The 14,702-nt window shown below is 32.0% G+C and overlaps 1 protein-coding gene across 6 annotated transcripts in view; it reads left to right on the plus strand.

The window, feature by feature from the left end:
- CSNK1G1 (casein kinase 1 gamma 1) overlaps nt 1-14,702 on the plus strand; it is a 225,499-nt gene that overhangs the window by 64,390 nt on the left and 146,407 nt on the right. For 5 of the 6 annotated variants that reach the window (XM_031955399.1, XM_031955402.1, XM_031955403.1 and 2 more), the window contains exon 2: nt 13,127-13,176. The exons of the other annotated variant lie outside the window; for it this stretch is intronic. The gene's annotated coding sequence lies outside the window, so the exon portion shown is untranslated. The remainder of the gene's footprint in view (nt 1-13,126; nt 13,177-14,702) is intronic. 6 annotated transcript variants of the gene reach the window in all.

A 14,702-nucleotide genomic window follows, 5' to 3' on the forward strand; every position in this document is an offset into this window, starting at 1 on the left:
AAAATTATGGAATATTACTGTTCTGTAAGAAATGACCAACAGGATGATTTCAGAAAGGCCTGGAGAGACTTACATGAACTGATGCTGAGTGAAATGAGCAGGACCAGGAGATCATTATATACTTCAACAACAATACTAGATGATGACTAGTCCTGATGGATCAGGCCATCCTCAGCAACAAGATCAACCAAATCATTTCTAATGGAGCAGTAATGAACTGAACTAACTATACCAGAAAAAGAACTCTGGGAGATGACTAAAAACCATTACATTGAATTCCCAGTCCCTATATTTATGCACACCTGCATCTTTGATTTCCTTCACAAGCTAATTGTACAATAATTCAGAGTCTGATTCTTTTGTACAGCAAAATAATGTTTTGGTCATGTATACTTATTGTGTATCTAAGTTATATTTTAATATATTTAACATCTACTGGTCATCCTGCCATTTAGGGAGGGGTGGGGGGTAAGAGGTGAAAAATTGGAACAAGAGGTTTGGCAATTGTTAATGCTGTAAAGTTACCCATGTATATATCCTGTAAATTAAAGGCTATTAAATTAAAAAAAAAAAAAAATTAGTCCCCTTCTATGCTTGAAATACATTTTCCCCACAAATCTGTTTTGAAACTTCTTTTTGCATCCGTATCCACTTCTGGTACCATTTCTTCCATGTTATCTGTCCCAGTGAATTCTCTGCCTTCTCTAATTGAATGTTCTACTTTCTTAGGGAAACTTTTTTCCAGTTCTACTTAATTTTTTAGTAGATAACCCCAAATTTATCCTGTGTAGATCTTGTTTATATGTAGTTATTGCATGTTATCTCCCCCATTCAACTGTGGACTACTTGAGAATAGAGAATGTTTCTTTGCATTTCATTTTGCATGCTTTACATGGTACATGGCACATATCATGTGTTTAGTAAATACTAATTGATTGACTGATATCTTGCCTTTTATTGTATTTATTTGTATACATATTTTATTTTTTCATCATGTCCCATTACAGTGTAACCTTCAAAGAGCAAGAGGTTTCATGTTGATATCTTTAATCTTTTTTTATTTTTGTGCCTTATTATTCACTGTGTTTTACATATAAAACTTTTAAAATTGCATGTTTGGATTCAGTTCAATAAAGAATATCACATGATTCTTTAAAATAATTTTGATCTCTTTTAATTTTTAATACATATATTGCCCAGTATATCCTCTTCTTGTCCCAGAGAGCTATCCGTCTTCACAAGGAATAAAAAAGAGAAGAAAATTTATCAAAACTAATAAATAAGGAGGCAGCTAGATGGTACAATGGGTAGAGCATCGATTCTAAAATGAAGGACATCTGAGTTCAAATTTGCCTTCAGACATAACACTAATTATGTGACCCTGGGCAAGTTATTTAAAGCCTAGTTATCTCACTGATAAAAGCTGCTCCCCCAAATGCCCTAATCAACAAGTCTGACTTTATGTGCTATCTTCTATACCCGTGGTTTCCTAACTTTGCAAACAGGTTGGGAGGAAGCTTCTCATGAAGTTTTAGTGGTCTGCTGACTGTTTCTTATATATCACAATCCATTTCCTCCCTCCATATTTATGCACAATGGTCTCTCATATATAGAATTAATTCCTTTTCACCTCTGCTTTGTAGCATCCTTGGTTTTTTTTTTTTTTTTTTTTGGACATACAGAGATCTAGGTCAGTCTATAGGGGAGCTTTTTCTTAGCCTAATTATTAGTGTGTTTTCTTCATTTAAATTTTTTTTATATGTGTTTTGTATTTATTTGCACTTTCTATATCATCAATAGTATGAAAACCCCTTTAAGGCAAAGTCTGTTTCATATCTGCTGTTGTAGCCACATTGATGATGTGTTGATATATTAGATTTGATTGTAATAAAAACTATTTAAAATCAAATACAGTAGGCAGTTATTATATTAATAATTACATTTAGAACAGGTTATATTTTCCACCTTGATATCAGTGTGACTCACAAGAAAACTATTCCACTAAAACCTCAAAGGATAATAGATCATTTCTTCCAATATACCTTAGCAAATATTTTATTTAAAAATTTGAGACTCTCACATTATGTTGAGATAAATTTGTGGATATGATTGTATGTGTATATACACATATATTATCATGTTAATGAATTCTCATTGTACTAAATAGCTCTTTTTTGTATAATGAGACTATTTACATTTCTTTTCAGATGATCTGCACATTATAGTGCCTTCCTGACTTTAGTAAATAGCAAATGCCTTCCATATTGAAATTCATATCAATGAAGATGTTAAATATTCTGCTAATGGCATTCATTTAAAAAATTTTTTTTTTTGATTTGACAAATATAAGATGACCGTTCCTATATTTAAAGTAAAATATAAAAAGATATACATGCCCCCATGAACTTGTACTGTGTATAGCTTGGTTCTCCAAATATATAGCAAATCCAACATGGTATTTTTGTTTTTTACATAATCATGGTTTCTTCCCTTATACTCCCAAAGAACCATCTTATATAATATAAAATACTTTGAAAAGACACATTTAAAAAAAATCAGCATATTTGTGCAACATATCATATTCAGACCACCGTCTCAGCAAAAGATTAGAATGGGAGTGTTTTATTACATCTCTTTTGGAGTCATGCTTGTTCTTTGTAATTTTGCAGCATTCACCTTGGATTTTTTTTTTTTTTATGTGATTTCTTTTTACATTGTAGTAGTCATTGTGTATGTTGTTTTCTTGGCTTTACATGAATTCATTTAGGTTTTTCCAAGTTTTTTTGTATTCATCTTGGTCATTTTCTTATGGTGGAGTAATTTTGTTACATTCATGTACAGAGGTTTCTTTTTTTCATTTCTTTTGAAGTTTCAGATTTTTTTCTCTCTTTTTCTTTCCCCCCATCTACTTTCCCAAGACAGTAAATAATCTGATATAGGTTATATAATGCAATTATGTTAAACACATTTCCACCTAAGTCATATTGGGAAAGAAGAAACAGAATCAAAGGGAAAAGCCATATCCTCTCCCCACACCCCCAAAAAAAAAGGAAAGGAAAAAAAAAAGTGAAAAGAGTATGTTTCAATCTGCATTTAGATTCCATAGTGTTTTTTTTTTGTTGTTGTTGTTGTTTATCCTGGATGTGGATAGTATTGTTCTTGGATCATTTATTGTTGAGAATAGCTAAGTATCATAGTTGATCATCACACATTCTAGCTGTTTCTACGTACAGTGTTTTCCTGGTTTTGTTCTTTTCACTTAACCGGTTCATGTAAGTAAATCAGGCTTTTCTGAAATCAGACTGCTTCTTTCTTTCTTTCTTTCTTTCTTTCTTTCTTTCTTTCTTTCTTTCTTTCTTTCTTTCTTTCTTTCTTTCTTTCTTTCTTTCTTTCTTTCTTTCTTTCTTTCTTTCTTTCTATATACAAAACATATGCATGGGTAATTTTTCAATATTGACCCTTGCAAAAACTTCTGTTCCAACTTTTCCCCTCCTTCCTACCACCCCCTCCTCTGGATGGCAGCTAGTCCCATACATGTTAAATATGTTAAAGTATATGTTGTATACATATTTATACAGCTATCTTGGCGCACAAGAAAAATCGGATTTAGAAAGAAGGTAAAAATAACCTGAGAAAAACAAAAATGCAAACAAATAGTAACAGGAAGAGTGGGAATATACTATGTTGTGGTGCATACTCATTTCCCAGTGTTCTTTTGCTGGGTGTAGCTGGTTCTCTGCTCATCATTTCTTATAGAACAGTAGTATTCCATTATAAATACCACTACTTATTCAACTATTCTCCAATTGATGAGCATCCCCTCAATTTCCAATTCCTTGCCATCACAAAAACATTTTTGCATGTGGATCCTTTCCCTTCTTTTATGATCTTTTTGGGATACAGACCCAGTAGTGGCACTAGTGGATCAAAGGGATGTATACAGTTTGATAGTCCTTTGGGCATAGTTCTAAATTGCTCGTGGCTGGATCAATTCACAACTCCACCAACAAATGCATTAGTGGCCCAGTTTTTCCACATCTCCTCCAATATTTATCATTAACTTTTCTTATCTTAGCCTAACTGACAGATGTGAAGTGGTACCTCAAAGTTGCCTTAATTTGCATTTCTCTAATCAGTAATAATTTAGAGCATTTTTATATGATTAGAAATGGTAAAACTAAAATCTCAAATATAATATTGAATAATAGTGGTGATAACAGACATCGTTGTCTCACTTCTTACTGGAATGCTTCTAAATTTTCCTTATTATGTAAAATGCTTGCTGATGGTTTTAGATGGAAGCTGCTTGTCATTTTGAGGAAAACTCCACTTATTCCTATGCTCTCTAGTGTTTGTCAAAAGCCTTTTCTACATCAATTAAGATAACCATGTGATTCCTTTTAGTTTTGTTAGTGATATAGTCAATTATGGTGATAGTTTTCCTGATATTGAATCAGTTCTGCATTTGTGATATGATTCCCAGTTGATCATAGTGTATTATGCTGGTGATAAATTTCTGTAACTTTGCTAATATTTTATTTTAAAATTTTGCATCAATATTCACTAGAGAACTTACCCTATAATTTTCTTTTTGTGTTTTGGCTTTTCCTAGTTTAAGTTATCAACACCATACTTGTAAAAGAATTTGATACCATACTTGTGTCATAAAAGGAATTTGATAGGGACTCTTCCTATTTTTCCAAATAGTTTACATAGTATTTGAAGTAATTGTTCTTTTGAGCATTTGGTAGAGTTCACTTTTATATCCATCTGGCCCAGGAGATTGTTTCTGGGAGTATTCAATGATAACTTGTTCAATTTATTTTCTAAAATACGGTTACGTATTTTATTTCATCTTCTGTTAATTTGGGCAATTTATATTTTTGTAAGTATTCTGTCACTTCAATTAGATTTTAGAGATTTATTGGCATATATTTAGGCAAAATAAAACCTAATTATTGCTTTAATTTCCTCTTCATTGGTTATGAGTTTGCCCTTTTCATTTTTGGAACTGATAATTTGGTAGTTAATTAGGGTTTTCAATTTGTGTAATGAGCCAGAACTCTGGAGAAGTATACTTGAGGCAAGGATTCTTACAACAAGGTGTTAACTCAGTGGAATTGATAAGATAATGGTTATCTAGTTTAGGATGGTGATTAATAGTTCTCTAGTTTGGTATGATTGATTTAATCTTACAATAAATAATGGTTCCCTAGTGATATAATGATTGGTTTATACTCAGTACAATGAATTTGTTTTAATTTTTTTATTATAATAACTTTTTATTGACAGAACCCATGCCAGGATAATTTTTTACAACATGATCCCTTGCACTCACTTCTGTTCCAATTTTTCCCCTCTCTCCCTCCACCCCTTCCCCTTGATGGCAAGCAATCCTATATATGTTGAATATGTCGCAGTATATCATAAATACAATATATGTGTGCAGAACCAAACAGTTCTCTTGTTGTACAGGGAGAATTGGATTTAGAAGGTAAAAATAACCTGGGAAGAAAAACAAAAATGCAAACAGTTTACATTCATTTCCCAGTGTTCTTTCTTTGGGTGTAGCTGCTTCTGTCTATCATTGATCAATTGAAACTGAATTAAGTCTCTTTGTCGAAGAAATCCACTTCCATCAGAATACATCTTCATACAGTATCGTTGTTGAAGTATATAATGATCTCCTGGTTCTTCTCATTTCACTTAGCATCAGTTCATGTAAGTCTCTTCAAGCCTCTCTGTATTCATCCTGCTGGTCATTTTTTCAGTATGATGAATTGATTTAATTGTAACAGTATATAAATTGGGGACAAACTCATAGAGGAGAAGACTTGACCAGCCTCATGGTGGCTCTCCTGCCTTCTCCACTAAGACCAAGGACTTGGGCTGGTCTCTAGATCCTCCAGAGAACTAGTACTATATTTTAATCCACCCCGGTGTGGGGGCTCTAGAAAGTAACGGTACATTTTGCCACCCTAACTTGGGGCCTCTAGAAAGGAGGACATGTATTTGGATGTGCAGACTGCTGACTAAGACTGCTGATTCAGACTGGGAGACTGAAGGAGACAATAAGACTTTGGACTTTATCCCTGACTATTCTCGTGGTGATTATTCTGCTGAAACCAAGGTTGGTCCCAAGACCTCCAGAAACCTAACCAGAACATTACAAATTTGTTCTTTTTTCTGGCTTTTTTTTTTTGTTGCAAGCACAATTCATTGATCTCTTTCTCTATTTTATTCATGTAAGCATCTAGAGATATATATTTTTCCCTAAGAACTTATTTGGCTGCCTTTCATAATTTTATATGTTCGCTCATTATTGTTATTGATTTGGATGAAATTTTTTATTATTCAAATGATTTGTTCTTTGACACACCCATTCTCTAGGATTAGATTATTTAGGTTGCAATAAATGTTTGGTCCATTTTTTCATGGCCCTTTAATACAGTTAGTTTTTTATTGCAGAATGATCAAAAAAATAATTAATGCTTCTGCCTTTCTGCATTTGATTGTGAGGTTTTTATGTAGGTGAAATGTGGTGCTGAGAAAAAGGTATATTCCTTACTATCTCTTTTCAGTTTTTTTCAGACATCCATCATATCCAAATTTTCTAAAATTCTATTTTTCTCCTTACCTTCTTTGTTGTTTATTTTGTAGTTAGATTTATCTAAATCTGAGAGAGAGCGGGTGAGAATCCTCTACAAGTATAGTTTTGTTGTCCAATTCTTTTTGTAATTCACTCAACTTCTTTAAAGAGAAGTCTGGATATTCTGTCACTTGGTGCATATGTTTAATATAGATCTTAATTAATATCTACGGTGCCCTTTAGCTAGATGTAATTTCCTTCTTTGTCTCTTTTAATTACATTTAATTATTTATTTGTTGCTATGTCTGAGATTAGGATTGCTATCCCTGCTTTTTTTTTTTTTTTTAAACTGAAGTACATACAATATATTCTCCTCCAGCCTTTTACCTTTATTCTGTGTATCTCTGTTTCAAATGTTTTCCTTGTAGACAATGTATTATAGGATTCTTGCTTTTAATCTATTCGACTTCCATTTTATAGGAAATTTATCCCATTTACATTTTAAGGTAAGATTACTACCTCAAATTTTTCGTTATCATATTTTTTCCATTTGTACCTTTCTCTTACCTTTCACCCTTTCCCTCCTTACCAGTGTTCTACTTCTGACCCCTACCTCCCTCAATCTGTTCTCCCATCTATCAGCACACACCACATTTTTCTTTTCCTTTTCTCATATTTTGCTTTTTCTTCTATCAGTTTTTCATCTTACCTTTTCTTTCCCCTTTTCACTTCTACTTCCTTATCAGCTAAGATAACTTTTTATACCTAGCTAAGTGTTTATTTATTTCCTCTTTGAGTCAGAGCTGTTAAGATTGAAGTTCAAACAATGCTCATTTCCCTTCTTTCTTTATCTTTACTGTAATATGTCCTTTATACAACTCTTTATATAATGAAATTTATTCTCTTTTATTTCCATTTTACTCTCTTTCCAGTACATTCCCTTTATCATACCTTAATTTCTTTTTTTGTATCATCACATCAGTCAATTTATATTGACCTTCTATAGGGACTACTTTAATTGTTCTAGGAAAGATACAGTTTTCAAGAGTTATAAGTATCATTTTCCCATATAGGAATGTAAACAGTTTAACCTTTAAATAACTTAGTTTTTCCCCATTACTGCATTTTTTTTTAATCTTTCTCTTGAATCTTATATTTGAAGATCAAATTTTCTGTTCAGCTTTGGTCTTTTCATCAGAAATGATTTGAATGTCCCCATTTCATTAAATGACTGTCTATCTTTTCCCCTGATAGATAATGTTCAGTTTTGCTGGGTAATTTATTCTTGGCTTTAGTCCAAGCTTCTTTGCCTTCCCAAATATCATATTCCAAGTCATCTGCTCCTTAATATAGAAGCTGCTAAATTTTGGGTAGTCCTGAGTATGGCTCCTTGATATTTTAATTCTTTCTTTCTGGCTCCTTGAAGCATTTTCTCCTTGACTTGATAATTCTGGAATGCAGTTAAAATATTTCTTGGAGTTTTCATTTTGGTCTCTGGGGAGGTGATTGGTGGATTTTTTAAATGCCTATTTTACCCTTTGGTTCTAGGATATCAGGAAGCTTTCTTTGATGATTTCTTAAAAGATGTTTTACAGACTCTTTTTTTTGATCATGGCTTTCAGATAGTCTAGTAATTCTTAAATAATCTTTTCTGAATTTATTTTCTGTCTGTTCTTTTTCCTGAGAAATTTTACATTTTCTTCTATTTTTTTCCTTTTTTGAATTTTGTTTGACTCTTGAGATTTCGAGTCATTTGATTCCACTTTTCTGATTTTCATTTTTAGTGAATTGTTTTCTTTAGTTAGCTTTTGTATCTTCTTTTCTATTTGACCAATTCTACTTTTAAAGGAGTTATTTTCTTAGGTAAAATCTTTTTCCATTTCACCAAATCTATTTTTTAAGGAGGTGTTTTCTTCAGTCAGTTTTTATGCTTCCTTTTCCAAGCTGCCAAGTCTTTTTTCTTTCCATATTTTTCCTGCTTAGCTCTCATATATTTTCTTAATTTTTCTTCTGTCTCCCTTACTTGATTTTTAAAATCCTTTTTGAGCTTTTCCAAGAGAAACTTTTAGCCTGAGACCACTTTGTATTCCCTTTTGAGATTTCACATATAGGCATTTTGGCACTGCTGTCTGCTGCTGGGTTTCTCTTCAGATCTTCATGTTGCCATAGTAGCTTTCTATGGTCAAGACTTTTTGGTCATTTTTAAAAGTTAAGCTCTGCTTCTAGGGCACAGGAGAGACTGTCCCAAGCTTCTACAAGGGGCCAGAGGCCCCTTACTGGCCTTCCATGTTGGAACTGCTGACTTTCCCATTCTGCTGCGTTTGTCTGGGTGAGTCCTGCCTGTTATTCTGTTTATAGGGATTTCAATTTTCCTTCTGTGTTGATACTAGATTCACTGCATTATGTTTGTGCTATGCTGCCCTGGCCTTTTACTTGTGTGAGACAAACCTTCTCTAAAGTCCATTAAAAGTATCTTAAGCTGGAAACTTGTTTCACTCTTATCTTTTTGTGGGTCCTGTCATTCAGGATCTATTTAGAGACTTGATTTAATGCTGTTTCTGAGGGAAACTGGGGAGAGCTCAAGCAATTTCCTGGCTTCTCTCTTGGCCATCTTGGCTCTGTCCCCTACAATACTTAATTCTCTATCCATCTTCTGTTATATTGACTGCTATCTCATCTCCAGCTTTCGGAGAGAAATTGAGTCTCTCCTTTCCCCCTTAATCTTCCATCTGACTCTCATTTCACTACTAATGATTCTCCAGATTTTTTTGGGTAGTGTTAATGATCATCATAGTTATCCCCACATCCTTTTTTCTTCTCCTTCCTGAGAACTATCCCATACAACAAATAGTATTAAAAAAAAACCCCTCAAAACTAATCGATACATATGAAAAAGTTTGAAAACATAGGCAATGTTTATCACCTGTTGACCCTCCCACCTTTACAAAGGAGGTTAGGTAGAGATATCCTCTCTTTTCATTTGAATTATCTTTTATATTTATAATTTCATTGTATTCACTTTTGACTTTTTGATGTGTGCTGCTTTATATTTACATTATAGTTTCTATGTACATTGGTTTTGTATTGTTTGACTCTGCTTAGTATAGTATGCTTTACTTCATGTAGGTCTTTCCATGTGTTTATCACATGCAACATTTTTTACATTGCACAGCAGCACTCTTATTTACATTCACGTAAGACATTTGTTTAGCCTATCCCCAATCAAAGGTCATCTCCACTTTGTTTACAGTTACAGTTTTATTAAATAATTTTATTTTTTGTGTTTTTTTTTCATAACTCTATTATAATTTAAGTCCAGTAGTGGGCTCTCTGCAGAGTTCAAAGGATATATGTGTAGTACATCTCAGTTACTTTATTTCTATAATTCCAAATTGCTTTCAAAATGGTTGTGTCTTTTAATAACTTTATATACAAGTATGTCTATCTTTCCATACCCTCTCCAACATTGACTTTTTTTTTTTTTTTTGTCTTATAGTTTCCCTATTATGGAGTAAAATCTGGAGAGCTTTTTTGATTTGCATTTCTCCTATTTTTAGTGATTTGTAGAATTTTTTTCAGGTAGTTGTAAATGTATTGCCATTCTTCTTTTAGAATTGTTAATTCATATACTTTGACCACTTATGTATTGGGGAATGGCAGTTAGTTTTAATGTCTTTAATAGTTGTTTAAATGACTTGACTACCAAAATCTTTAACAGAGAAATTTGATAGCAAGAGTTTTTTCCATTTGACCACTTACTAATCCTGGGTTCATTAATTTTGTCTGTGTCGAGGCCTTTCAGTTTCATGTAATAAAAGTAATTTTTTTTTTTTTTTTGGTAATTGTCCATCTCTTGTTTTATTAAAAATAAATCTATCAGTAGCTGTAAGAGTTATATGATCTTACTTCTCCTCTATTTTTTTAATAGTATGATCTTTAATAGTAGGATAGGATATCATTTTAAAATATATTGTAGAATGGTGGCATTAGCTATTGTGACAAACAATAAACAGTTATGTTCGTATGGCAGAGGAAAATTGGAAGCTTGGAACTGGAAAATAGTCCGGACTAGGGAAGCTAAAACTAGTTCAAACTAGGTTAAACTGGACAAATTGGACTAGTAGTAAGAAAAAAAAAAAAAAAAGAGTTGAAAATAGGACAAAGGTCATAACTTAGCTAGCATGTGCATGCTTAATTGCTTCATAAATATTAACACCTCCTCCCCATAGGAATTTAGGCTTATTTTAATGGCCATGCTATGTATGTAATGGGAGGGGAATAAATTAAGAGGGATGTATGTTATAGGAGAAAGAATGTTAACCTCATCTCTCCAGCCACTGATGAGATGGAGGGAGAACTTTGCAGCAGGATAAAGGATAAAAGGCTACATTCTTGCTTCTGAAAATTGTGTGAACTCATCTCGAGTTTTATACCTGCTTCCTGCAGGAATGTAATAAAAGTTTATGCTGCTTCACACATCTTGATTTTGTTCATTTGTTCATTGTTTCTAATAGTACTAATGTAACTCTCACTTTTGCCTGACTGCTTTCCTGTTTTGCTCAGCAGTTTTTGTCAAATAGTTTTTTCTTGTGTAAATGTTTTCTATTTTATCAAACACTTTTGTTAACCAAATTCCATTTTTTCTGATCTTCCCTTGCCCAGTTTGTGCCATTGACTTATTTATATTTTTAGCCAAATACTAGGTGGTTTGGATTCTGCAGTTTTGCAGTGATGTTTGAAATTTGGAAGCTGTATTTCCTATTCGTCCTTACTTTTTATCATTTTTCTGAATATTTGAGATCATTTGTTTTTCCAAATGAATTTTGTTATTATATTACCAAATTCTATAATGTATGTCTTTGGTAATTTGATTAATATACCATTAAAAGTGTAAATTAACGTTAGTTGTATTGCCATTTTAAAAATATTGGCATGTCCTATCCATGAGCAGCTGTTTTAAGTTATTCTTTATTTCTTTAGGTAATACTGTGTGATTGAATCTATATACGTTTTCTGTCTGATTTGATAGGTCAGCCTCCAGATATTTTATTCATTTTGTAGTTATTTAGAATGAAATTTCCCCTTTCTAGTTTTCTATTAGGGTTTTGGTATTAACATATCGACATGATATTTATTTTTGATTCAGCCTATAAGTTGGCTGAAGCTGTTAAATGTCTCATTAGTATTTTTGTTGTTTCCCTAGGATTTTCCAAATAAATCGTCATGTCATTCAGCATGGTTTTTTAATCCTCTCTTTTCCTTTCTTTATGTCTTCGAGGTCTCTCTCTTTTCTTACAGCTGTTGCTGGCATTTATTTAAGGATATCATATAACAGTAGGAGAGAGTGCATTCTTGTTTCATTACCATATTTATTGGAAAAGGTTCTACTGTATCCCCAATGCATATGATCTTTTTCTTTTGTCTATAAATAGATGCTTTTAATGATTTTTAAAAAAGCTCCTTTGTTGTTTGTAGGGTTTTTAGTATAAAAACAAGTTGTATTTTGTCAAAAGCCTTTTCTGAATCTTTTAAGATACTTGTGTGGTTTTGGATGTTTTAGATTTTAATATGGCTAATTTTATTAATTGTTCTCCTAATGTTGAACCATGCTTGCAAAGCCATATCATAAATTAACTTGGGTCATAATAAAAATTTCTTTTCTTCTTTATTTTTTCTTTCTTTCCTGAGGTCAGATTTGAACTCAGATCTTTCTGACTTGAGGACCAGCTCTCTATCCATTGTGCCATCTAGCTGCCCTGACAATTTCTTATATAAATCACTATAACCTATTTGATAGGATTTTATCTAAAATTTTGAAATTTAAAATACATTAATAATATCGATATGCTTTTCAATCTCTTACCTTTCCCTGGTTTAAGAATTTGAACAATATTTATCTGATAAAAGGGTTCTGGTAGGGTACTTTCTACTTTTCCAAGAATGATTTGTTTAAGTATGGGTACTAAATGGCCTTTAAAAATTGGATAGAATTCTCCTGTAAATCTGTCAGGACCAGGAGGTTTTTTTTTTTTTTTTTTTTTTAATATTTCCTTTTCAGCTAAATTGATTTCCCTTTTTGGAATTTCGTTATTTAAAATCTTTATCTGGTGTTCTGATAGTTTGGGTATTTTAATATATTTTTAAAATATTGTCTTTCTTTTGTGTTATCAGTTTTGATAACTTGTAACTGCAAAATATGTTCTGATTATTTCTTCTGGTTTTGCTGATTATGTTCTTGATTTTTATGTTTCTCTTTTAAAAATCAAATTAACTAAAGATTTAAGTTTATTGGTCTTTACAAAGAGCCAGCTTTTCATTTTATGTGTTTGTTCTTTACAAAATCCATTTTTTTTGTTTCTAAAATCTCTTTCTCTAAATTTTAACAGATCTTTTTAGGTTTTTTATTTTTTACTTTTACTTTTACCTCTTGTTTTATGCTTATTTTAGACATGTTTATTTGTTGCCTTTCTCATTTCTTAAAATACACATTCAGTTTATTAATTCTCTTTTTCTCTTTTGTTAATTTTGTGTTTATAGGGATGTGATTTTCCCTTGAGGACTGCTTTAGCTACATCCCAGAAATTTTGGTATGTTTCATTAGTATGCTTTCCTTTCACATTTTTAATATTGTTTCTAATAATTATTTTTTCTGATTTATTCCTTGATCTACTCATTGTTCAGGGTTTCATTGTTAAGTCTGTATTTGGGTGTGTGTCTTTTGTTTGTGATCTCTGAACCAATGACTATATTGCATTATGATCTATAACTATTTTTCAGTGATTTCTGATTGTTCCATTCAGTGTAGTCAGGGAAATCAATTAATGAATCTCTCAGGTCTTTATTTAGAACCTGTTGTGAATTGAGTATTCTACTTAGAGTTGAACATACAAGGATAATAATAATAATAATAAAAAGAGCTATATTCTATTGGGGGAAACAGTATATCCATAGAAATAAATGGACAGATAAATGCAGATTCAGTGCATGGTGATTGAGAGAAGGATGACTATAGCTGGATTGAACTTTACATAGAATGAAGTGCTGCAGGTGAATTGTGAATAATATGACACACACTGTGATTGGAGCTGATTATATAGATTATAAGAGGCACTCTAGCAGTGCATTCCAAGTTTGAGGAACTATCCATGCACAAATATGGAAATAGGCGCTAGATTCTTTCATATGAGATTTATTCACAACATTGGTTTGAATAATCTATACTATAGAAAGGGAAGTAAAGCATAATGAGAATAGATTCTTTTTCTTTATTACTAACAGTGATTTTATAAAATAAGTAATGAGATAAGAAGCCAAGTTGGTCGTGATTGGGGAGTAGGAGATAAGAAAAGGAGGGTGAGTAGTGGGATGGTGAAGAGATCAAGGAAAATACAATTAAAAACTTGAACATAAACTTTTTGCAGGAATCATGGTTGATTCACATATCTAACTTTGTAAAAGTTAGCCTTAGAGTAGAATAACCTTAAATTGAGGTTTAATCTTAAGGTTAAATTACATTTATTTAAATCAAAATTTGAGTAGACTTTCTTAAACATAGAAAGATGGACTAGAACTTGATAAGAATTTAAGATAAGAACTTGATAAGAACTTCATCTAATCTGTTGTCTTCTTTTACACATTAGAAGTCTGAGTCTAAGGTCACAAAGTAATTAACAGAAATTGGATAGGGCATAAAGCCAGGTCTTCTCATTATAGAATCCGCAGCATTCCTATTTTGCCACTTTGGGGTTTCTCATCTAGTGTGGGTTTTGCTATATAAATTCAGGGTTTATTGAAATTATATCATTCCCTCCCTAATTATGCTATTGTTTATCATTTGCAGAGTGTGGGTGATAAGCACAATAATATGTGTGAGGTTGTCCAAGAAATGGTTACATATTTTTTCCTTCATTTTTTCTACTACTTATGTCATCTAAGTATTAAAACATCTTTCAGCTTTCTTTCAAACATATCAGAGATAAAAAAGAAAATATGCTTAGATTTCTTTCTTAATGTTGATGTTGACCTTAATCCCTCTATATCAGGAATTTCTAGTCTTAATTTTGTCATGGAATTATTTGGTAGTCTGCAAGGCATTTAACTTCCGTCTTAGAAT

Source organism: Sarcophilus harrisii, chromosome 2, assembly GCF_902635505.1.
Source record: "Sarcophilus harrisii chromosome 2, mSarHar1.11, whole genome shotgun sequence".
NCBI lineage: Eukaryota > Metazoa > Chordata > Mammalia > Dasyuromorphia > Dasyuridae > Sarcophilus > Sarcophilus harrisii.